Raw genomic sequence first — 25,267 nt, 5'->3', positions numbered from 1 at the left:
ATGCAGGGGACACGGGTTCGTGCCCCAGTCTGGGAAGATCCCACATGCCGCGGAGCGGCTGGGCCCGTGAGCCATGGCCGCTGAGCCTGCGCATCTGGAGCCTTGCTTCGCAACGGGAGAGGCCACAGCAGTGAGAGGCCCGCAAAAAAAAAAAAAAAACAAGAATAGAGAGCACACCTTGTAAATCACGGAGCTGTAAAAGCACAATTACTTCAGGTCATAGCACTATATTCTACGTGACTTTAGTGGAAAATAAAGCTGGAAAGACAATATGGAGCTGGGAGCTTTGAATACCTTGATAAAGAGATTTAAAATGGAAAATCTTGACTTATTTATAACAAGAATGAGTAAGAGTGAAATCATTAGATAAGGACTGGTCCTTAGAGAAATAAGTATGGGGCAATGTAAGCAAAAAAAAAAAATATATTTGTGTTACACCAGTCTAATGGATGTTGAATATATGTAATCTGAGTTAGATATTATCTTAAAAGTAATGTAAGTATGAGATTTCTAAAAGTCTTTGTATCAAATCATCCTATCCCAGGGCTATAAGCTATTCTACATTACCCTATGCACTCTGCATACCACACACACACACACACACACACACACACACACACATGCACATCACGATCATCAACTGCCATCCACAAAAGAATCATCAAATGTAATTATCAGAGATGAAAATATAGATAAATTCTGGAAGTAAGATATCTGATCTTACTTATCTTACTTATGAAAGAGTATAACTTTCATATTCTAAATATTTGCAGTTGTGCTCAATTTGAAAATAGGTGAAAGTAGGAAATTCTCAGTGAAATAAGATGACTAGAAAAGTAAGAAAGATATGATAAGAGATGCAGGTGTGCCAGTTACAGAACAGTCCACCAGATTCTAATAACATAACAGTAGGGTCAAAAATCAATAATCATCATTCTGTATTTACATGCCACTTTAGAACTGAAGTTATTAATATATATTTGCTAGATCATTTGATCCTCACAACTGTTCTGAGGTAGGGAAAAACAGACTTGAAATGAAACTGGAACTCCTATAAATAGGTGCATTATGCACCAAACTATAAAATTACGTACATTCATATGCTTTACCTACTCTGTTTTTTTTTCTTTTTTTGCTTCTTTAAAATTTGATAATAATGGGCTTTCCTGGTGGTGCAGTGGTTAAGAGTCAGCCTGCCAGTGCAGAGGTCACGGATTCGAGCCCTGGTCTGGGAAGATCCCACATGCTGCAGGGCAACTAAGCCCATGAGCCACAACTACTGAGCCCGCACTCTAGAGCCTGTGAGCCACAACTACTGAAGCCCTCGCACCTGGAGCCTGTGCTCCACAACAAGAGAAGTCACCGCAATGAGAGGCCCGCACACCTCAGAGAGGAGTAGCCCCCCTCGCCGCAACTAGAGAAAGCCTGCAGGCAGCAATGAAGACCCAATGCAGCCAAAAATAAATCAAATTTATTTTAAAAAATTTGATAATAAAGCCCATCTTTTTTTTTTTTCTTTTTTTGCGGTACACAGGCCACTCACTGTTGTGGCCTCTCCCGTTGCGGAGCACAGGCTCCAGACGCGCAGGCTCAGCAGCCATGGCTCATGGGCCCAGCCGCTCCGCGGCATGTGGGATCTTCCCGCACTGGGGCACGAACCCACGTCCCCTGAATCGGCAGGCGGACTCTCAACCACTGAGCCACCAGGGAAGCCCGATAATCCCATCTTTATTCAAGGCTTCTTCTGGTTGAGTGACTTCATGAGCCATTTATGTAATCTCTTCAGCACTAGTAGCAGGTTATCCGGACATGCCATTGGCCTTCTCTCCAAAGTATACTTTCCTAACAGTTACTATCCTAATTTTATCATATTTTGCCATCTGATAGGCTGTTTCCCAAATCATCAAGTGATGGTTCCCTTTTGCTTAAGCTTTTTTTTCTTAATTTATATTTGTCTGCTTGTATTTTGATATTATCAGGTTAACACCTTCAATGCTTTGCTTGGAAATAACCTCAGATAAATATCCAAGTTCCTTGCTTACAAGTTTTGCTTTTTCAAACAGTTGTAGAACACAATTCAGCTTTTTCTGTCACTATATAGCAAGATTCACCTTTCCCTCGGTTTCCAGTGGTATGTTCCTTATTTCCGAGCCCTTTCCTTTAACCCACATTTCTACCAACAGTCTGTTTATGTGCATCTACATGTTTTCTATAATGTGGCAAAAAATTCTTCCAGCCTCTATACATTATTTGATTCCAAAGCCCCTTCCATATTTTCAGGCATTTATTACACAATATCATCTCTGTACCTATAGTAATTTTCTAAGGGTTGTTAAACAAATCACTACAAACTTGGTGACTTAAAAGAACATACATTTTATTGTCTCATTGTTCTGGAGGCCAGAAGTCCAGAATTGGTGTTACTAAATCAAAGTGTTGGCAGGGCTTCACTCCCTCCAAAGCTCTAGGGGAAAATTTGTTGCTTGCTTCCTCCAGCTTCTAGTATGTGCCAGCATTCCTTGGCTTGTGTTACATTACTCCAGTCTCTGACGTCATCTTCACAATACCTTGTGTAGTTCAAGTCTCCTTCTCCTCCCTCTTGCAAAGATATATGTGATTGCATTTGGGATCCATGACTTAAGATCCTTAACTTAAACACATGTGTAAAACAGACCATTTTTTTTCCCCTAAATAAATTGACATTTGCAGGTTCCAGGCATTAGGACCTGATATCTTTGAAGTTTTTTAGTCTACTATACATACTTTACATAACATTGCTTTTCAAAAAGCAGTTTCACTTTATTTAATTTCATGAAAATTTTGCTATTATTATTCTGCAGATTTCAGTTTTCCCTTCCTAATAAGGCATAATCTTAATTATTGAAATAACTAAAGAAATAATCAAAATTTTCAGAATTTTGATAATCAAAATAACTAAAGAAATAATAATCAAAATAACTAAAGAAATAATCAAAATTTTCAGAATTCTGAAAATCATTTAAGGGATGTTAGAGCATATACTACTTTATTGTTTTATTTTCCTATTGATACATAACATATAGGCTTTCTCTAGAAAAATGGTGCTTTCTCAGTGGGCTGTTAGTCTTATTTACTCTCAGGCATTCAGTAAATGGTTTATTATGTGATTATCATTAAAGACAGATTATTGCATTATAAAATGGAACATTCTATTTATATTTTAGAACACATGAGAGTTCATTACTTTCTGATAACAGCCACAGTTAGAACATTAATGCACATATTTAATATTCTCTGTTAAGTGGCAGGTTATTTCAAGACAACCTGCTGATTTGAAGTAATGGGGTGATACAAAACTAGAGCCATTATAGGTGTACTGTGCTGCAGAAATTGCCAGTCCCTGTATTTCAGCTTATTATCTACAAGCTTCTTCAAAGGACCAAATGAGTCTCCATCACTTGCTCCTGGGGACTGAAGCTGTTGCAATTTGATTTTTGGAATGGTATCTCCAGAAGTATAAAATACTTGTATTTTGAAATGGAGATACTTACTCTCTCACAGATCTGCCCGGTGACACTCTCTCCTTATCCTAAGTGTACATTCAGTATGAATCACTTAGGAAATCTGAACCAGCAGAAAGCAAGATCCTTTCTGCTCACTTGTTAGTTAAATGCAAATACAGAGCATAATTAGGGTCTTGTTTCTGGGATATAAGAGTATGTGTATTTGAATAAAGAAGTGTCATAGCACAAAATAGTGTCAGACATAATAAAGTAGACTTTGGAACCACATTGTTTGAGGTGAACTCTACCTATGCCACCAACTAGCCGTGTGACATTGATCAAGTTATTTATCTTCTTTTCAGTAAAATAGGAAAAGTGCCTGTGGTCAATTGCATTATTGTTTCAAATTATTTTCTGCTTTCACAAGAAGCTCATACAACACCTCCTGGTGTCATAGTGCTTTCAGACCCCCTCCACGTGGGAGGAATACACACCACTACACCACTGACATCAGAATTAATCATGTGACTTGCCTTTGGCCAATCAAATGTGAATGGAGTGGAATGCACCACTCCACAGCAGGAACTTTATGAATCATGAAGTTCTGCCTTCACCTACCCAACTCTTGCACAAGGACAGCATGTTTCAGATGGAAGTTGATGTTTAAACCTGAATCTTAGAGTTAAGAAGTTGTGATAAATAGAGCTGCAGCCAACCCACAGACAGTACATACATGAGCAAAATATCAATCGCTCTTTTGTAAGCTACTAAGATATTGATGGTAATGGAGAATTGCACGTAACCTAGCAAATCTGTATAACAGTAGTATCTACTTCATGTTCTTATTTGAGTAAGGCTCAGAGAAAGCAGTTAGTAATAAGCCAGGTACATAGAAGTATAGAAATATGTTTTGTTATTATTATTACTGTTATATTTTAGAAATCCAAGGAGTGACAGTGTAAGAAATGATCACACATTAGATTTTAAAGGTGTAAGAAAAAAGTTCTGTTTCACTGGTTGTAATATACTATCCTAAGTCTAGGAGTGATGGGTATGATTTTCCAAATTCTATTGGGGAATAACAATAGAAACTGACTTTTGGAGGTGTGGGTTTTCAAATACTCATGAGATATATTCATTCAAAAGAATCAGATAATCTCCCAAATCTTTCATATTTCAGACAACACTGCCACTGCCTCTTCCTCCCCAACAACAAAACCAGTGAATGCATTATTTCCAGGGCTGTGTTCGTTCTTTGTACTCTCAAATATGTTTAACAAGATTTCATTTGGAACAGGATAAAAGTAGCTTTCCATAATGATTCTTTAATAGTAAAAATTAACTCTAAAGTGAGTTGCTGCACTATTCATATAACAAGCACAAACACAAGGGGATAAAAAAATTGTTTGAGAAAGTCATAATAATGCCCTGTTCTGCCACTAAATTCTGGTCCTATCCCATGAACTCTCATCTATTTGAAATTGAAGTGGCCACACGTCTTCTGAACTTCAAGAGACTCTAATTTAAGTACAATTGATAATTCCTGTGTCACTGTGTTTTTATTCATTGTTCTATAATTTAGTATGTATCACTCTAAGTAGATCATTAGATCCTTACGAGCAGGAATTGATCCTCTATTTCTGTGTATCTATCATTGGCCCTAGATGACTGGTCAAATTAAGTAATTTGTTTAATTTCACCCTATCCATTAACAGATTACAGTCAACCCTCTGTATCTGCAAGTTCTAGATCTGCAGATTCAACCAATAATGTTCAATCAATTCAATCAATAATGTTACAATATTTGCCTTCTTTTACTTCATCCATATAATATTGAGTAGAAAACAGGCTTTTGCTTTTGTTTTGGTTTTAGGATGAAAGTAATACACGTTCATTAAAGAAATATTTGAAAAGTGTGGAATAGCATAAATGAACTGAAGAAAGAAAATATATAATGCCAGCAGCTTATTTCCCTTAGTCTTTTTTCAGTGCTTTATGTTGGAGTTCAGATCAATACACACGTGTGCGCGCATGCACGCACACACACACACACACACACACACAATCTGTAACACTGTATGTCAAAGCTTTTACTTAATATTATGGCATAAGCAGTTTTTAAATCATTGACTATCCTCATAAAATACTGGTAATTTGATGCATAAGAACTTCATCATGTTATTATACACAATAAATATAGTGTTATTGTTACACTTAAGGGTGTTTTCTATCTTGAAAAAAGGAAGATTCACTGACATTACAAGTGTGTGGTATTTAGGCATCTGCTCAGTTTTTTAGAATGCTGTGAATACTAGGTCAAAAGGAATGAACACTTTTAAATCTCCAGACAGCTCTTGAACAATTTTCAGTTTTAAAGATACATGGAATACCATTTATAAGTAAAAGATACAAAGAGATGCAAAGGAGTTTAGGGTAACTTTTACCTAGAGAAATGTTAGAGCTAATACAGAGGAAGAAATCTTCAGTGGGATCTTTGAGGATAAGAATTTCTATATAAAAATAATTCTATAAATACTTATTAAGTACCTCTCATAAGCAAGCCATTGCATTATGCAGTTATTGGTCTTTTTACTCAGTCATCTGCCTTTTGTCAATCATGTTATCCTGCTGTGAGAAGATTTTCGTTTGTTAGATGGTTTGGTTTTTGTTATTTTTAAATTGCTATTCCTGTGGTCATTAATTCAATATATATTCCAGTGTGAATTACATGGCAGGTATCATTCTAGACGCTGGAACATAGTGAACAAAACAAAACTAACAAAAAACATCTGGCCTTCATGTTGCTTCTATTCCACTGATAATGGAACCCTTGACCAGGTGGGAAGGAGCAAACATTTGTGTTAGTGAAGTTTTAAGTTATTGGGTTTATATATCTTCTCCTAATATTTTCTTCAAGTGATTTAAAATAGTAAATAAAATGTGCAGTGCCCATGGTAACTTTATCAGGTAAAAGGATGAGAAAGGAGATCCAAGAAACAGTGTGTCATGGGACAAAGGTATAAATGGCACATGGTTTTCAGGTAACAATAAACTATAGGGTTTGAGAAAATCTAATCATACACTAACACACTGATACTGGATATGGTAGCTTGGTACAGACTCTAAAATTTTATAAGGGAAGGGAATTATTAGATTTTTGTTCTAGAAAGGTAATTTTGGTGACTATGGGGAGAAAAGTTACGAGAAAGCAAGGGGAAGACCATGGGTGTCAGGCAAGGAAGACAGTATTCAACTACCACTAAAGTCAAAGTGTAGCTTGATGGTTCTGAATTAAGACCATGGCTGTGGAAATGGAGAATGAAGAGGTAATCAGAAGAAAATCAATATTTGGTAAAAGAAGCACTTGAAAACATGTTTCAAGATATTTTGAGATATTGCTGTACTTCTGTTTCAGAGGTTTTCTCAGTTCTTGGGCAGTCCCTCACCCTCCTGTGAGGGACTAGTACATCCTTCTGTGCCAAGTGCCAAGGGCATGGTATGGCACTAGAGACAGAGGAACTTTATTTGAAATATTGTCTTGTCATTTACTAAATTTGTGACCGTTTGACTCTATTGCACAGTTTACTGAGCCTTTGCTTCAGAATCGAAAAGTAGAGAAATAATTATGCCATACTCACAAGTACTTTAGGTATATTAAAACATATTATATGTATGAAATATTTGATAATGTATAAATTGCTATATACAATTCTACTGAGAATAGAAGAAAATAAATTTATATATAGGCCAACTTTTTATTTATTCCTATTAATAAATTATCCTGATACTTATCCTCTGTCTATAAATGTATTCAGAATTATTTAAAACATTTTTGGGGTCTGTTTTGTGGATTTTATGGTGTAAGTGTCTCAACTCCAATATGGCAAATGTGAGGAAGTAAATAAATTCATTTTTTAAGGATTATCGCATTTTTCTGCCCCCTGGCTGACCTATGACATAATTATAGTTTAGATAACTAAAACCAGTGCCTATATTTTGTGTCTACCTCTCTGTTTCTAATTAAACATTTTGTCTATCTAAGTGTCACTGTGGAAGGCAATAAATTAATTCCTTCAGATATGTTTCCAACTGATATTGAATAATATGGCAATCATTCCATTTTATTTGCTTTTAATGTTGTCACTTTCATAGTGAATACAGGAAGTGATGACAGGGTGTCAGGGAAGGCATTTAGGAAAATGGGTTGCTTCCTTCTAATCCACATAAGAGTAAAGAAGAAAATGCCACACAATTGCAGGGTTTCAATTATTGGTGAATATTTCTGCATAATTCAGTTGCCTACATAAATTTTTCCTAACTTTTCCAAGATAAAATAATAAATATTGTGTATGTTTATCACTTTATGGTCAAAATAGAGTTATTTCAAAACAATATAGTTTAAAAAAAAAGCTGTTGAATCTGGACATGTAGGCAAAAAAAGATATGCAAATGTCTAAAACATATGAAAATATATTCAACTAAGATTCAAGTAAATAAAATATATATAATTTCTACCAGTTAACTTCTCAAATTAGATAATTTTTTGAAGAATATGATGAAATGGCATTATATACAGCTGTTGATTAAATTGATACCAAGCTCTGAATAATAGCTTCCTGGTCTATCTCTAGAGACTTTAATATGTTTATGGCTCTTGTCCTATTATTTAATTTTTAATATTGCATTTTAAATAAATAATCAAATGCCCAAATATCACCTAATTGTATGACCAGAAAATCTGTTTTTATTCAAATCTGAAAACAACTCAAAGTTTATTAAGATTATATTTATTTTGGTATGCTTGAATTAGCCATTTTGAAGGTTTTAAATGGAGTGGAATGTGAAGTGTGGAAAAAGGATAAAAGAAATACTAGCACATTACATAGCATATTTCAAGTAAATCACACTGCATTTAAAAATAAAATTCCATCACCTCTAATCTACATATTCAGAATAAAATCAATTTTAATATTTTATCTTCCCAACTCCTTACTCTTTTCTGTATCATATATTGTCTCTCACAATTACAATCTAAGATAAAGCAATAGGTAACCATGACAGGTTCTTAAGCAAAGGCATACAAATAAGTTTTGCTAAAAGGATGCCAATAAACACCACTACCATTGCAGAGAATTTTCTGCAATGGTCTATAAATCTAGACTGTTTTAAACAGTGGCCAGAAGCCACATGTGGCAATTAAGATTTGAAATGTGGGTAATTATTTCCTTTAAACTTAAATGTAATCACCTATGCTTCATGGCTATCATGTTGGACAGAATAGCCCTAAATTGTGAGTGAAAAAAAACTAAATGAAACAATGTGGGGGAGATAAAGTAGTAACAAAAGTTAAATAGGCTACGAAGATTGAATGTGAAACAATAAAAGTTAATGGTTAAAAAAAACAATTAAAAGTAAAATTGTAAGGACAGTACTGAAGAAAATATCAGGACAGACGGATGAGTAGAAATAGGAAAATGCTCAGGAGGAATGTAGAAGCCAAAACCATTCAGTCATGGAAGGTTGAGGAAAATTATTAAAAACCAATTCATCACAAAAGAACAGATACTTTACTATTTGTTTTCATTTACCACTAATCAAGTTTGCATGCTTGCTTTTTCCTAATAAAAATGTATAACTAGGTTAATTCTAATTTCCTAATGCATTTTGGGGAAAGATTTCATTAAAAATGTTATGCAAACTGAAATTCTAGTAGATTTTATAATTCACTACCAACTCTAATCATTTACTGTCTTACTTTTTATCAAGTTCACTCCTGTTATACTAGTGGGTTTTTTTAGTATGTGTGTGTCTTGGCATTATATAAAAAGTTCTATATCAATTTTATACAAGGTGATTCATACAAACATCAATTTTATATCCCTCATTTTTTACCTCTCAGTCATATAGTTATATTGGTATTAATTAGTATGGGTTTCTACAGTAATTTTTTAACCTGTTTTATTATTATAGTAAATGTAAAACATAAAACTGCATTTCCTGCACATAGTAAATGCATATAATAAATACAACTCTACTAATTAATTTTTGGGTCATTTTCAATTTATTTATAGATATGACTTCAGCCATGTTTTATCAGTTTCTGCTGCAAGATAATTCCCAGTGAGTAAACAGAAAAAAAGGTACTCAAAGGTAACTTTGTTTCTCTAAAATATAATAATATTTACATATTTAATAGATTATAAGTAACATTTAAACTGTATATCTTCATACAAGTGGCTTTGAGGCTTTGTGGCTTTGCTTGTTGAATACATACATATATATATATCACATATACATATAAATATATACTATATATAATTTTGTTGCATTCTTATAGTTTTTTAAATTTGAAATATAATAAATGATAATCACAAACAAAATAACCAGTTTTAAAGTAAAAAGTCATGGCTTCAGTTGATCTCTCTCTATAGCTAACAATTTTAATAGGTCACGATGGATTCTTCCAAACCTTACTCAACAAACATATATACACAGTTTTTATTGCAATGATATTCTTTATCTTTTTATTCAACTGTCCATTTTCACTGTATTTTTCATTGACTTCTTTCCTTGCTTGTCAATATATGGACTTTAATGACTAGGTCGTATTCCACAGCATGCACATGCCATATTCTATTTAACCAATGCCCGAGTGATAAATATTTAGATTATTTTTTATATTTAGATATTAAAAAGCAAGGAAGACCCATGGAAACTTTTGTGCCTATATCCTTGCACACATGTGTGATTGATTCTTGGAATATATTATTAAAAGTGAAACAGCTGATACAAACAATAGTCATGCTTTAAATTTTGTTCTCAAATTTCTGTAGCATTTTAATTCTAACTAGTTATATGTTCAACCTCATTTTTCCCTGAGCTGACAATAAACTTTACAATAAGACAATTTTAAATGAAAATAATATCTTATATTTTTATATGTCTGATTATTAAAGTGATTGAACATCTGTTCATATATTCATTAAATAATTTACAAAAGGGCTTCCCTGGTGGCGCAGTGCTTCAGAGTCCACCTGCTGATACAGGGGACGCGGGTTCGTGCCCCGGTCCGGGAAGATCCCACATGCCGCGGAGCGACTGGGCCCGTGAGCCATGGCCGCAGAGCCTGCACGTCCGGAGCCTGTGCTGCGCAACAGCAGTGAGAGGCCCGCGTACCACAAAAAAAAAAAAAAAAAAAAAAAAAAAATTAGTATTTGTTTTGCTTTGTGTTCTGTTGTTTCCTTCTTTCTACGTATTTTTCCTGTTTTTGACTTTTTTACTCAAGTAGTGAACAAATTTATCCAACAGCAATTATTGAATAGTCAGATGTCTTCCTATTACTTTGAAAAGACACATTTCTTCAGTTAAATATCTCATAGCTTGCTCTTTTTGTTATGCTAAATTGCCTTCTTGTGCACCAGTTCAATGGTGGTGAAATATATTTTCTTTATTTTACATGTTGATCTATTTTGAAGCAAACTAAACTATATTATCCTGCCCTCTATTGAAAAAAAGTTAACCTTGAGATTTTCCAGGGTAATTATTTCAGTATCTTTTAATTTTTTCATAATTACCATTCTCTTCCATTTTTATACTTATTTTTGAAGTATAATCTGTACTTTTAATCTGCATTTTCCCCCAGACTACAAAGGGTTTTATGTGTTTGTTATTGAATTGCAAGGGCAAACTGGAAAAGTAGAATTTAGAACATCATCAATAAAATCAAAAAAAATCTTAATTTTCCTCCTAAAAGTTGCCTGTATTACTCATTTCCTAGTTTCTCAATCTACACAAGAGTCATCCTAGCTGGTAATTTGTCTGGGCATATTAAACTCTCTTTCTGTATATTATATCAATTGGGGAAATGTGAAAGTTAACCTGTATCATCCCTATAGGGATAGACCCTCCCCTCACTTAGAACCAAGTTTGATGGAATTTTATTGCATTCCCTCTAAAGTACACTCATTTAGTTTCTTGGACATCTCCTCCTGGAGTGTATTGCTAAATTTCAGCAAAAGATATAATTATTCCCTAAACAATTAACAGTAGTAGGCTGATCACAGTTATTCTGATAATCTATTCAAGAAATTCTGCCCATTTTTCAGTGTATTATTAATTTCAGTCACAAGGATAGGCTATATTTAGACTATATTTCTTAATCAGATCATATCTAATCTACCTCTAATTAGACTTCTATTGTGATACTATAGAACTATTTGCCAAATCCATGGGGGTATTGCCATAAAAATTATAAAAAGCAAATATTATAAAAAGCAAACAGACAGAAATGATAAATCTGTTGCCCTCTGGAGATGCTACCCTTGTGACTAATACTAGAGGTATCAAAACAAGGGCAAACAAGTTAAAACACTATATATCTTTAAAGGAATGCATCCAAAAACTATAGTGAACAATTATCATAAGGTACCTGCCAAGCACCTGAAATCTTTTTCTATATTTAGTGAAATTCTACCAAAAAAGGATTGATGAGACTCACCTCACACTATAGAAAGAAAATACAATAATTCAGTAGGTTTTATTGTTTCCCATTATCCACTGCCTTCAGTATAAAAGGATTTTACAACTTTTGTAAAATTGCTTTAAGTGACTCTTTATGGCAGTTTAATTTCCTGCCTTATTAACAGCATACTTGGCCGTGTAACCTGCTTCCATCAACGAACCGTGAGCAGAAGTGATTATATGAAATGTCAGAGCAGAAGCCTCCACAGACATCACATCATTCTGCTCTCTCACTCTAAGTCCTAAAATGAGAGGCAATAAGGAGTAGAACCTCAGTGAACACAAAACTGGCCTGTAAATCAAGATATATAGTACCTTGTTAAAATTGGGAGAGGGGGTTATATTTGTTGCAGCATAAACAGAGGAAGCTATCAATACACTTGATGTCCTACCTAATGTATGGACATGACACATAACCTCAACCCACTGAAACCACTCATGAAGTAGGAGATAGTGACATACATGCAGAACAAGTGGAGAATACGTTCTGCTGGCAGTGGTAGCTGGATTAGCCATGTGCATTTTCCCGGGGAAAAAGTATCTATTTCTTGATGCTGGCAACAGAAGCAACAGTGAGAGCTTTCCTCTAGGCACAGTTTTGACTGCAGCTTCAGCTTCTGTTTAGGCTCTGTTCTTCCAAATCTAGCATCTCATCAATTTCTGTGAGCTAACCAATAACCTCCATGCTTAAATCACACAGTCAGTTTCTGGGCCTTTCAAATAAATATCAACTGTTCCAAAAATTGTCAATAAAAAGAGGTTGTGAGCAATCATTCAGGGAAATGGAAACAATCCATTATTGACTGTCTGTCCATGTTAAAGATGAAGGCATTTTACCAAGTTCATAGATACAGAGGACAGATTGGTGGTTGCCAGAGGTGGAGAGTGGGAGGTGGAGAAATGGGTGAGGGGAGTCAAAATTCACAAACTTCCAGTTATAAAACAAATAAATCAGGGGGATGTAATGTACAGCATGGTGACTATCGTTAATAATACTGTATTCCATATCTGAAAGTTGCTAAGACAGTAGATCTTTAAAGTTCTCATCAAGAGAAAAAAATTCTGTAACTATGTATGGTGACATATGTTAACTAAACTTGATGATCATTTCACAATATGTACAAATATAGAATCATTTTGTTGTACATCTGCAATGAATATAATGTATATCAATTATGCCTCAATTTTAAAAAAGAAGAATATGAAGACATTTAAATTCCACTAGTCTTTTTGGGTGATTCTCAGGCATCTTGGCCCACAACGGAAAAAAATTAAATTGTAATCTATGATCACCCAGAAAAAGGTGTACAAAGAAAGAAGATTTAAGCTACTGAATGACCACTGTCACAGAACAGTATGAAGAATATAAAATATTTAAGAGCTGTGAGCTGAGGGAATTCTTCCAAAAGTGCTGAACAGCTTAAAAAAAGCAAACAAGGTATATTTCTTAAACATATTCCTCAAGGCAATGGCTGAAGCCTAAAGGCATTAGAAAACTATACCAAAGATCCACTTATTGTTTGGAGCAGCTGGGATGCAAAAGATTCAACAGAGTGGAAAGTTTGAATTTGTAGGTTGTCAAACAGCAACTTTGGTTCAATTTACTGTCTGACTAGGTAACTGGACTTTTTTGTTGATGTTTGTTTTTCTATCTCAATATCTGACCAAATTCCAAACATTCTGAAGGAAATCATCTTAATATGAAAAAATCCCTGAATCCTATCTCCTTTTTTTTTTTTTTTTTTTGCGGTACATTGGCCTCTCACTATTGTGGCCTCTTCCATTGCGGAGCACAGGCTCCGGACGCGCAGGCTCAGTGGCCATGGCTCACGGGCCTAGCCGCTCCGCGGCATGTGGGACCTTCCCGGACCGGGGCACGAACCCATGTCCCCTGAATCGGCAGGTGGACTCTCAACCACTGCGCCACCAGGGAAGCCCTGAATCCTATCTCTTAAATGTTAAAATGTCACCTCCCAATTTCCCAGGGTCTTTGCTGATATTTTATACCAATCAGACATGTCTTCTTTAGAAATGGAATGAGAATTTACTAATCTTCAAAAATTCATTATTCCTTTCTCTATCCAGGTCAGATTCTTGATCATACAAAGATTTTATTGCTTCTGGTAATGGCAGAGTTGCATATAGTGGACTTACTCTCCAATAAATAGATATATGTGTGTGTGTGTGTGTGTATATATATATATATATATATATGAAATATTACACACTAAAAATTAAAGGTACTGGAGTACTACCAAAAGACAGGCAGAAGCTGGAGAGAATTTGACTCTCAAAATAAAGAAACATCATTGGGTGAAATCTATACTGATTTTTTTGTTCTCTAAGGAATAACCAGTAAATGTGGTATAGATTTGATAGAAATCAGGTAGAAATCCACATTCACAGGACAGACTTCATGCCTCTAAGTAGAAAGTAATGGCTGGAAGATGAAGAAAGGTGAGCAGAGATCTCAGCTACTGAAAACAAAAATTTGGAGACTAAATATAATCCCAAATTATAAAGGCTTGGAAAATACTCAAGTTATTCCATCAAAACCCCAGAAGGACCATGTTTTTGCAAAAATAACTATACCAAGACTATGGATTCACTCTAACATTAAGAGTGAAGCATAAACAGATAATAGAATTAATGTATCCTAGCAGGGCTGATTAAGACAAAAATGGAGAAAATACTAAGTACCATTATTAAGAATGAAAGAGACATTACTTATAAATCCTTTACAGATTAAACGCATAATAATGAGAAATTATGAACAATACTTTGCTAATTATATGAACAACTTAGATAAAACAAATTCTTTTTAAAAGAATTGATGGAAAAAAATATTAATAACTCAATAGCAATCAAATAAGGTGAATAGTTAGTCCAAGACATTTTACTCAATGAAACATTATGTGTATATGTTTTTTATATATTGTTTTAAAAGAATGATAGAGAAATCATTATCAGATTATTCTGAACACCACAAAGGGAAGATTATCATCATAAAAATGAAAAAAAAATAGAAAAAAATCAAAAACAGCAAAGATATAAATAAAATAAGTCGACTTACTTGAACCAGAAAAAATAAGAAAGCATGACAAAAATAGAATAGGAAATTAACAACAAGTAGGGAAGAAAAAAGAAGTATTTAACTTGTGTTGAACTCAAACTATAGCTATATTAAATAGAAGAAACAACTTTTAGGTGATAAACATTGTGTTTTCAAGGGGGGCGGTGGTGTGGGACTCAATAAATTGTATATATCTTCCCTGCCTGAGCTCTATAGAACTTAGGACATAAATTTTAAAAATAGAAGGAGAAACAAACTATCACCATTATTGCTGATAGAAAATAAGGAGACTTTAGGTCTGTATTCAAGATGACCTTAATGATACTGAATACCATGTTTAGGTGGCCTTATCTACTCAATCATTGTGGGTAATTGTTTGGGGCTCATCTGCCCTCAAAGGTGAAGAGTGTAGAAAACATTATAGAACCTGTACATCTGTGACCAATGCTTTCTCAAGAGGATATAAGTAGACCCTGAGTTGAGGATGCCCTGTTCATCTTTCTAAATTTTCTAATTAGATACAATTTCACTTTACCAAAGTAAATAGTCATGAAGAGGTTAATTAGGACAGTACTTTGGAAAAGCTCATTTAAATGTAAAGTAGAAGTGGGGAAAAGACATTTATTCTACTATTCTACTTTATTTTCTTAGTCTTGGTTTTACCCATTAAACCTAACAAGAATGGGCTATTTGCCACAAAAGGGGATATCAGAAGTCTATCTGATCTCTACCTTCAAAGAGGTTGCTCTCCAAATACCAATGGCTATGGCTTTCAGAAGAACCAATGACCATGGAGGACAATTTCTATTTTGTTGCCCAAAGTCTCAAAAATAGTGCATTAATGAAATCAATTCTAAAACAGCTGAACCCAAGACTGAAAGTTCCCTTCCATTCCACAGTGTGTGTCTTCTTTGCCAAATAAGAACATCAGAGGTTCTGCAGTACAGTGAAGGGATGACATTAAAATGAGTAAAAGGCAGTCTTTAAATACATACATACATATATATATATATATATATATATATATATTTATCAAACAATGATATGCCTCAATGCAAACTCCTTCTATAACCAAGTTTCTATGAGGTAATTAAACTTTAATTTCTAAGCACAATGAGAGAGACAGACAGACAGACTAAACCAATCCCCAACTCCACAGGCGCTCTCTCAGGCAAAATTAATGTTGCCAAAGACAGGAGCAAGAACTTAGCAGGGTTAGAGTAAAGTGGGCTGGTTCAACGACACATAATTCATATCCCGTGAGATTCAGCTCAAATAGAAAAAAAAAAAATTGACAAGAAGTTAATTTTGAGCACTGTGCATTGTCCATATGTGTGGAAAAAAAATAATGGAAGCAAACTTTGTTTTCTTTTAGAGTTGAGTTAGAGACACGTACCATCTAGCAAATGTTTTAGATTAGTATTGTCACCAGTTATTCTGAGGGACCTTCTTTCACTGTCTTTCATTATCAAAACTTCCACTTCTCTTATGCTGTGCGCTCCGAGAACCTAGAGCCGTTCCACTCTGGATCCACTTGCTGATGTTCCCTTCGCCATCTCTTCAGATAACACATTTGAGTCCTGTGCCTCCAGTGATGTTTCCACTGCCTTCTGTTACAGATTTTTTAAGTCTGTAAAACCAAGGAGTGTTTCTTCTTTATCCTCACATTTATTTCTACTGTAGAATTGCCCTCAATAGGTTCCTGAATTGAAGCTGTGATAAATGTTTCTGAAGCTTGAGTCCCAGGAGTCCTGTAGGTTCCTGGAATTTAATGACTTCCTTTATTTTTCCTTTTTTTATCTGATCGAGACATGGTTTTTCTAGCATTCACTTACACATTTGATATTTTGGTGTCTCTCACCCTAGAAATATGAAGTCAAATCCTCATGTTTCTTCCAGAAGCATCTATTATTCAAACATGGCTTGTCTACCTTTTTATCCCTTAACACTTCCACCAACAAAATATTTTTCCATTGGTCCAGTCAGGCATATACTTAATAGATAATTATCTTGCCTGAATCTCCTTTAGTATCTTTCATCTATTTGTGCCCTTCTAAGGCTTACTTCTATTGTATAATTTCTCCAACATTACTCAGAGTGCCAGCAATATATCAGTATTTACATCTGCAGTAACTTTATCACCTTGAAAACATCTAATATTGCGCTAATTATTTTATACTAACCTTCATCTGAAGCTTGTACAGATATTCTATAATCACCTTTTATAGCTCTTACCAGCCTCTAAGGATGATCTCCATGTAATAATGAAATCTTCTGTCATTTCTCTAATGTTCTCTTTTGTAGCAGTTTAGCATGACACTTTTTTCCTTTTATTTTCTAGGTTTGGCATGTATATTTTAAAAGTAAAGACCTCACTTTTGCTCTGCCAACAGGAGAAAGTTAGCTGTTTTGCAATTTAAAAGCCATTCTGCACACTGATATTTAAAGGGCACATAAGGACTCTTCTTTCTTGTAAAATAAAGATTTGCTTCAGCCAAGCATGTTTAGGAAAAGCTGTGCCTAAATAATAAGCTGTGACAGGCTGCACCCTGAGAACCTTCCTGCCTTTAGGGACACTTGCCTTGTTAAGGTCCCTCTGGTCCTTGTCCCTTAATTTAAGCTTCTGCCTCTCTATAAAGAGACAATCACTTGTAGATAAATCTTTGATATGTAAGAGCCACTAAGATTAAAACACCCTGTGGTCAGGTTAAAGACCTTCACCCTAGTACTGAGAAAAACAAAAAAACAAATCACAAACATAAGAACTTCTTTGGTCTAAAATAAGCTTCTAAAAACACGTAAGAAAAAAATACATATCTGTCAAAACATAAAGCTCTAACAACAGTGCCATGCTTCAGTCTCCACCAAATTCTCTCCATACAAATATTGTGCTTTCCTGAATTCTACTATTTTTGTTTGTTTTTCTCATTGCTAGCCCTGTCTGGAGGACACTAAGGAGTTTCAGCTATTAGCACCCATCTTCCCTACCCAATCTGTAATATAAAACCGTGGAGTCAGAGATGAGGTTAAAAACACCAATTTGAAGACTAAGAGCCCAGTGCAGGGTTGGGACAGAACTTCCCCTTCGGTACTCTCCTCTTCTGCTTGGACCAGATGGATTCAGATCTCTTTGTTATTCTCTCCAAATTTACTAAAGTAAATTACTCTACTTTCCCCAGGTAAGAAGAGATAAAAGGGTGGATGGAGGTCAGGAATGTGTTTGGAGAAGAAATCCCTTCTTAGAGAAATCAAGAATAGAAAATCAAACAAATAAACAAACAAAAAACAGGCAAAGAAATGCCTTGTAAATAGAAACTAGAAACCAAGAAAGAGAGCATATGTTAATATCATAAAACAACAGACAATACAACAGTTAATATCATAAAATATGGAATATTGGCAGAGGAGGGTCAGATAATATAAATTATTAGTGAGAATTTCAGAAAACTGAACCAACTAGGAACTGCTGGTTGAAGCATGAACTGTGATAGCCTCTTTGGAAAGCATTAGGACAGTAATAAATTAAATTAAGTCTGCATCTACCTTACAGTTCAGAAATTCCATCCTTGAGTTTTTGCTCTAGAGAAATTTACATACTGGGCCATGTGTCATATACAAAAATGGCAGAGAAAACTGGCTTGTAAGAATGAAAAATGTTAGCTGTGTATCCTAGAATTATACAGCATTTAGAAACAATAAATTAGAGGTACATACATTATCATGCACTCATTTTTAAAAATGTAGCTCTCGATGAAACATGAAAGACACAGAATCTATAGAGCTATATAATTTATGTTTATTATAATACATAAACACTCAATACAATGCTATCTATTTTATGAGGATATATGCAATCCACACATGTCTCAAGCAGTAGTATAAAGGCCTAGGGGAACAGGAAAACAAAAAAGGAGTCTTGCAATGATCTGTGAAATTAATTTGCCCATGAATCAGAAAAGTAGTCAAGGATCATCACCAGACATCCCCCACAAATAAACTGTAAACACCACCAAAAGATGAACATCCAAGAGAAAAATATACAAGTCATAAACTCAGGAAAATCATAATGGAAATACACTGCCAATGAATATATTAAGTAATTCTCAAAATCACTACTGATTGGAGCAATGCAAATGAAAACAATAAGGTATCAGGTTTTAACATTACATTTGGTAAAATAATTTAAAGATAAGAAAGTATAACATGCTTGCAAACTTGTCTGTGAAATCAGTGCTGTTTTTCTCTGCTGGTGAAACTGTAAATTGCAATACTCATTTTGGAGGGAAAGAGGAAAATAATGGAAGAATTAACAGGCAATTCCATTACTAGTTCTTATCATATGCATATGCATAGGGCATAGAAAGTATAAGAATACCCATTGTAACTTTGATTATAATAGTAGATAATTAAAAAAAAAGATGTTCATCATTATATGAGCAATTAAATAAATTGAAGTATACCTACTATTTAACAGTAGTTAAAATGAATACAATAGATATGTATCATAGAAATAGATATGTAACATAGAAAGTTTCGTAAGATTGGCAATATAGTTTTATTTTTAGTTTTATTTTATATAGTTTTATTTATAGTTTTATTTTACATAGCAAAACAATATATTTTCATGGGTACACATGTCTGTAAATATATATTGCCTAGAAGAAAGAATATCATACTGGAAAAAATATATCTCGCAAGGGGAATGCAATTGAATTTGTTTAAATGGAACTACATAGAAGGCAATTAAACACATGTTGAATTAAAAATAAAAAATAACACTGAGGTGAATTAAGTTAAGAAATAGGGAGAAAGATTTAATTTCTTCTCTTTCTTTTATTGACTTAACTGTAATGCACACAGTTAACAATATTTTCAGAACTCATCTGTAATGTGGATGCTCATATTCTCCTGTGCTACTTACTGGCTGTGCCCAGGCAAGGATAAACGTTATTCTAACACATTGATTTACCTGGTGCGTTAGGATAGACTGGGTTATGCCAGTATAACAATTAACTTTTAAATCTTTTTGCTTACAAAACTAAGGTGTGCTTCTCACCTATCCCACATGTCTTTCCTAAGTCAACTGCATCTTATCTTCACTTAAGAACCTATGCTGATGGGACTGCCCAAGCATAGAGAAAATAAGACAAACCGTGCCCTGGTTCTTAAAGTTTCTGTTCAGAAATGTCACATTTCTGCCCATATTTAATTGGCTAAAGTAAGTTATGTGGCAATCTTGAAACTATTGGAGTAGGGAAGTATCATTCTTTCCTGGGGAAAAGCAGTGAATAATTTTTAATCATAGTACAATCTAACTTAACTGGTTTATGAAAGTAGTTTGAACTATACAGAAATAGAGTTCTAAAAGCAGATTCAGGGACTTCCTTGGTGGTCCAGTGGCTAAGACTCTGCACATTCACTGCAGGGGGTGTGGGTTCGATCCCTGGTTGGGGAACTAAGATCCCACATGCCGCATGGTGTGGCCAATAACAATCAATAAATAATTGCAAGCAGATTCATTTAATTCAGCACTTTAAAAATATTCTAAAACAGTTGTAAAATGCTGTATTAACACAAGTTGCATTATAACAAGTGAACATTAGAATCACTTTATGTGTGAGCTATAAGCAACACCGTTTGCAGACAGTGATGACAATGCTTTGTGACTTATGGCATCAGAGCTGGGAGGGTGGTGAAATCTGACCATTTACTGCAGTTCTTGGGGAGACTGCTAATTGTTTTATTTTCTGTGTATTATGAATTGTTCTGGATAATGGATACTGTCAAAGATAAACACAGCTGGACGTTAGCTAATATGGTGAAAGCAGACTATTCAGTAACTATGGACAGTAGGGGAAAGTGATGAGCTCCCCTGCAATTTGTGCAGAGTTTGATCCCAGAGGATGAAAATGATGGTTACCAGGACCTGGAGAGTGAGGAAATTAGGCAGATGTCGATAAAAGATACAAACTTGCAACTAGAAGATAAATAACTTCTCAAGATCTGATGTACATCCTAGAGATTACAAGTCAACAATACTGTACTGAATACTTCAAAATTGCTATAAGACTAGCTCTGAAATGTTCTCACCATAACAAAGAAATAATTATGTGGTATTATAGACATATTAGCTGACTCTACAGTGATAATCATATTACTATATGTGTGAATCAATCAACAGGTTTTACATCTTAAACTTATACAATGTTACATGTTAATTATATCATTAATTAATTAATTGAGAACGAAGCAGTAGGGAGAGGAAATGGCAAGGCCTTGAACAGAATCAGGAAAGGGAAAAATTTTAAAAAGCAGCAAGGAGAGCTTGGTCCATGGGAAACCTATCTGGGTTTGCTAACCTGTGCTTATGGAAGTTAGCTCACACCCTCTCAGGACTGGGAGACAGAGGTCCTTATCATCAGGTGTTGCCTGGAACACACAGTAAATTATTTTGGCAGCCTGGAATTTTCTCAGGCAGGCTAGTATCATCCTAGTGATACAGACTTGAGGTGTTAGAAATTATGCTAGCGTTTGTTTAAATCCATATAAGCCAAGTTTAGGCCTAGCCAAGATGAGCAGCCGCATGGCACAGGGAGATCAGCTTGGTGCTTTGTGACCACCTAGAGGGGTGGGATAGGGAGGGTGGGAGGGAGATGCAAGAGGGAAGAGATATGGGGATATATGTATAGCTGACTCATTTTGTTATAAAGCAGGAACTAGCACACCATTGTAAAGCAATTATACTCCAATAAAGATGTTAAAAAAAACAAAAAAAAGATGAGCACTCAGAGGAGCGTGACTAGATTGTGGTCCAGGAGAGACTGCTTGTAAACACCTGCATACGGAAAGTTTTCTGTTGCATCTCAGGAAGAAAAAACTTACTTTTATAATTTTCTCTCAAAAAATGAGATTATCTATTTCAACATTTAACAGAATCATGTAATTATGTGGATTTGATCCTCTATATCCTATTTATCATTGTTCCTCTCATATTCTAATGGGATATAAAATTCGTTGAGGAAGAGATTTATCCTGTTTTATAGTTATCTGAGATTATTTATACTATTCATTTTTATGCCTCGTTAGTCAGTCCCCACTGATGGATAACAATTCTGAGTTATTGAATAATCATTCTATTATGTGCACATTACTTTTTTTATTGTACTTTATCTGATTAATTGGCTAAAGGTCATGGTTTGTGCCATTACTAACAAAAAACTGGCTGAAGATAGGACCTTGATAAATACCTTAAATTATTAAAGAGAAATTAAATCATCTACATTTGCCAAAATATTTAGAAGACTGTAATTTGCCTCCTTTCCTTAATACAGAAAGACTTCTGAAGTCAAAACTGGCCTATGACCATTCCTAAAAACAAAATAAAGCAAATCAATCAAACACAAATCAACAACAAAAAATGTCCTCTTATGTTTCCATTTAGTCCCAGGGTTCTACAGCAGGGGAGATTCATGACACAATTCTATTATCCTAGGGAAACTGAAACAACACTGAATTACTGGGGCAATTGTCAGCTGTTCTTCTAAGTGAAGAAAATCTCCTGCTTCACCTCCCTCTAATAGTTCTTTCCCAGAAATAGAGTTTTCAGAAAATAGCTTCAGAAATCCATGCATCCTGTGTGTTCCTCTGTGACCATTTTAACCTCTTCTTTCCTCTGGTGATTAAGGTTGAGCGTTGAACACATAATGCTGGTGGCCCTTTTCCTGACTTCACCCTCACATGTTCAATATTTCCAAATTAAATATACTTTCAGTTCAATGAAAAGTAGAAAAGGAATTATCCTAAAATCAACTCACTGTATGGTTCACACTTTAAACAAGGTTTGAAATGACTTTTCAACCCTGGCTACTCTTAGAGGGAAAGAAATCCAAACTGCAGCTATACACATTACTCCCATTACTTTAGAAGACACAGCTAGTTAAAGTCTTTTAACAGGCAGGAATGTATTTATATTCGAATAGCCCCATGAGTCCCATATTAGACAGAACTGAATCTGGCAAAAGGAATATTTGTCATGTCTGAAATAACATTAATAATGATCATACACCCAGTAAAACACATTCTACCTAACTGGATGATATTTTTTTTTTTCATGAGAGATAAGCAAACTAGGGCATTTGAGTTCTTGTATTACAATTCCTGCTGGGGTCAAGATGACACTACTCTTCCCCTTTTCCTTTACTTCATTGTCCTTACTTTCTTGCACTTTCTCCAGCGTTTCTTCTGACTTACTCATGCTCGTCCTAGGTCTGAGCCACACAAATTGCTCATAGACAAAGATGACGCTAAGGGAGAAAGACACTCCTCATCTGGGGGGTGGTGTGTGTGCGCGCCATGTGTGCATGCACAAGTCAACTAAAAGTGCTTAGTTTTGCTTTAATTTTGATATTGAAAGTTATTTGCCTTTCCTTTCTTTCCTTCCAAATTGAGCAACTGACATAAGTAGCCAAATGAAGAATAAACAGTATCTGAGTTAATATTGGTAAATTAGTAAGCTTGATAGCATAGTGGAATTTATCCCCAAAGCGAATATAGGGTTTCTTTACTTTCCAGACTTAACTCTAGATCTTGGAAGACACTGGCAGGAAAGACATTGACACAACTAATTTTATGGATGCCTGTGGTTTGTCTCATAAACCCATGTGTCAGCAGCAAAGAAAGCATCAAAAAAAGATAATAAATAGGCCTAAATGTCCATGTGAATCCACTGGTTCTATCCTTTAATTTGCCTGGCTCTCTTTTTTCCTGGGTACTCAGAATTATAAGGGTAAGTAGAATCAAGTTTCCTTCCTCACAATATTTTAAGGAGATTAAATTATCCTAATAATTTCCTATTTTATGGACTATACTTTAGAGGATGCCATAATGACTGTACTTGTTAAATATATCCTAAAATATATAGAAGATAATTTTTAATTAACAATTTCAAAAAGAATAAAATGGATGAAATACTATACTATGTAATGCGAAGAGCGTTAAGTAGAGAAATCTTATTGTCAAATATACCTAAATGGGAACAACATTAAGTTTGTTAGACAGAAAACATATGGAAGATTTTCACGTTAAAGTATTAGAACCAGTTTGAAAACATACTGTAGAATACAACATTTTTGGAAATGTTTTTGCTTAGGAACCACTTGCCTTTATAAACATAGTACTCTACATCTGGGTCCAGTTCTAATCACACATTATGTTTTATTATTATTTGTTTATTATTATTCACTTATTATTCCCTTGAGGTTGTAATCAAGGGAAGCAAAACACTTCTCACACCTAAGTATAATTTGCCTACTTGTTAGTTTTTAAAATCAGCATATGGTTTTTAGTTAGTTTGAAAATGCATTTTTATAACTTAAACTTTTCATTGTATTTCCAAAGTAGTAATTTCACTATAAAAGTTGCAGGAATTCAAGATATTAATTGTTATCTAATTCAATCTTCCATCAAATGAAGGAATCATTTTTTCAACTTTCGAGATGTATTATTTCCCTTTTTGCCTCTTATTCTCACCTTGGTACCCTCTATCATTTCATAAGCATCAATCACATGGATGGCTTAGTAGGTTTATGCTGTCATGACACATACTGTTCCACTTAGATTCTTTCTGTTTTATTTTTTCATCAGAAATGCTATGCCCTTTCATTGCATCTAGTCATGAAAAGTTAGGGTGATTTGTTTTGGCTTGTTTCCCCAGTAATACCAAACAGATGAAACTTTAAATTCATATTAGTTGCATTTATTTTGCATATTGCATATTAGTGGACTTTTAAAAGATATTAGTGTACTCTGCCATCTTCTCTAATATTTCTCCCTGATTTACTAGATATTTTCATCTTCCTTATTACATAGTCTTTATTTTTCATTATTTTGAGATCTTTGTCCTTGTTTCCAAAATGTTTCCCTTTCATTCAAGTATTTTTTTCTTCCAGTTTTATTGAGATAAAATTGACACAGAGCACTGTATAAGTTTAAGGTAATAATAGCATTTAGCAGCACAATAGTTTGCCTTACATATTTCATGAAATTATAACAATAGGTTTAGTGAACATGCATCATCTCATATAGATACCACATTGAAGAAACAGAAAAAAAAAATGTTTTTCCTTGGGATGAGAACTCAGGATTTACTCTCAACTTTCATATATAATATACAGCAATGTTAGTTATATTTATC

Source organism: Monodon monoceros, unplaced genomic scaffold (genome assembly GCF_005190385.1).
Source record: "Monodon monoceros isolate NGI ecotype Baffin Bay Population unplaced genomic scaffold, NGI_Narwhal_1 Super_Scaffold_12, whole genome shotgun sequence".
Taxonomy (NCBI): Eukaryota; Metazoa; Chordata; class Mammalia; order Artiodactyla; family Monodontidae; genus Monodon; species Monodon monoceros.
This window is presented reverse-complemented; position numbering follows the sequence as displayed.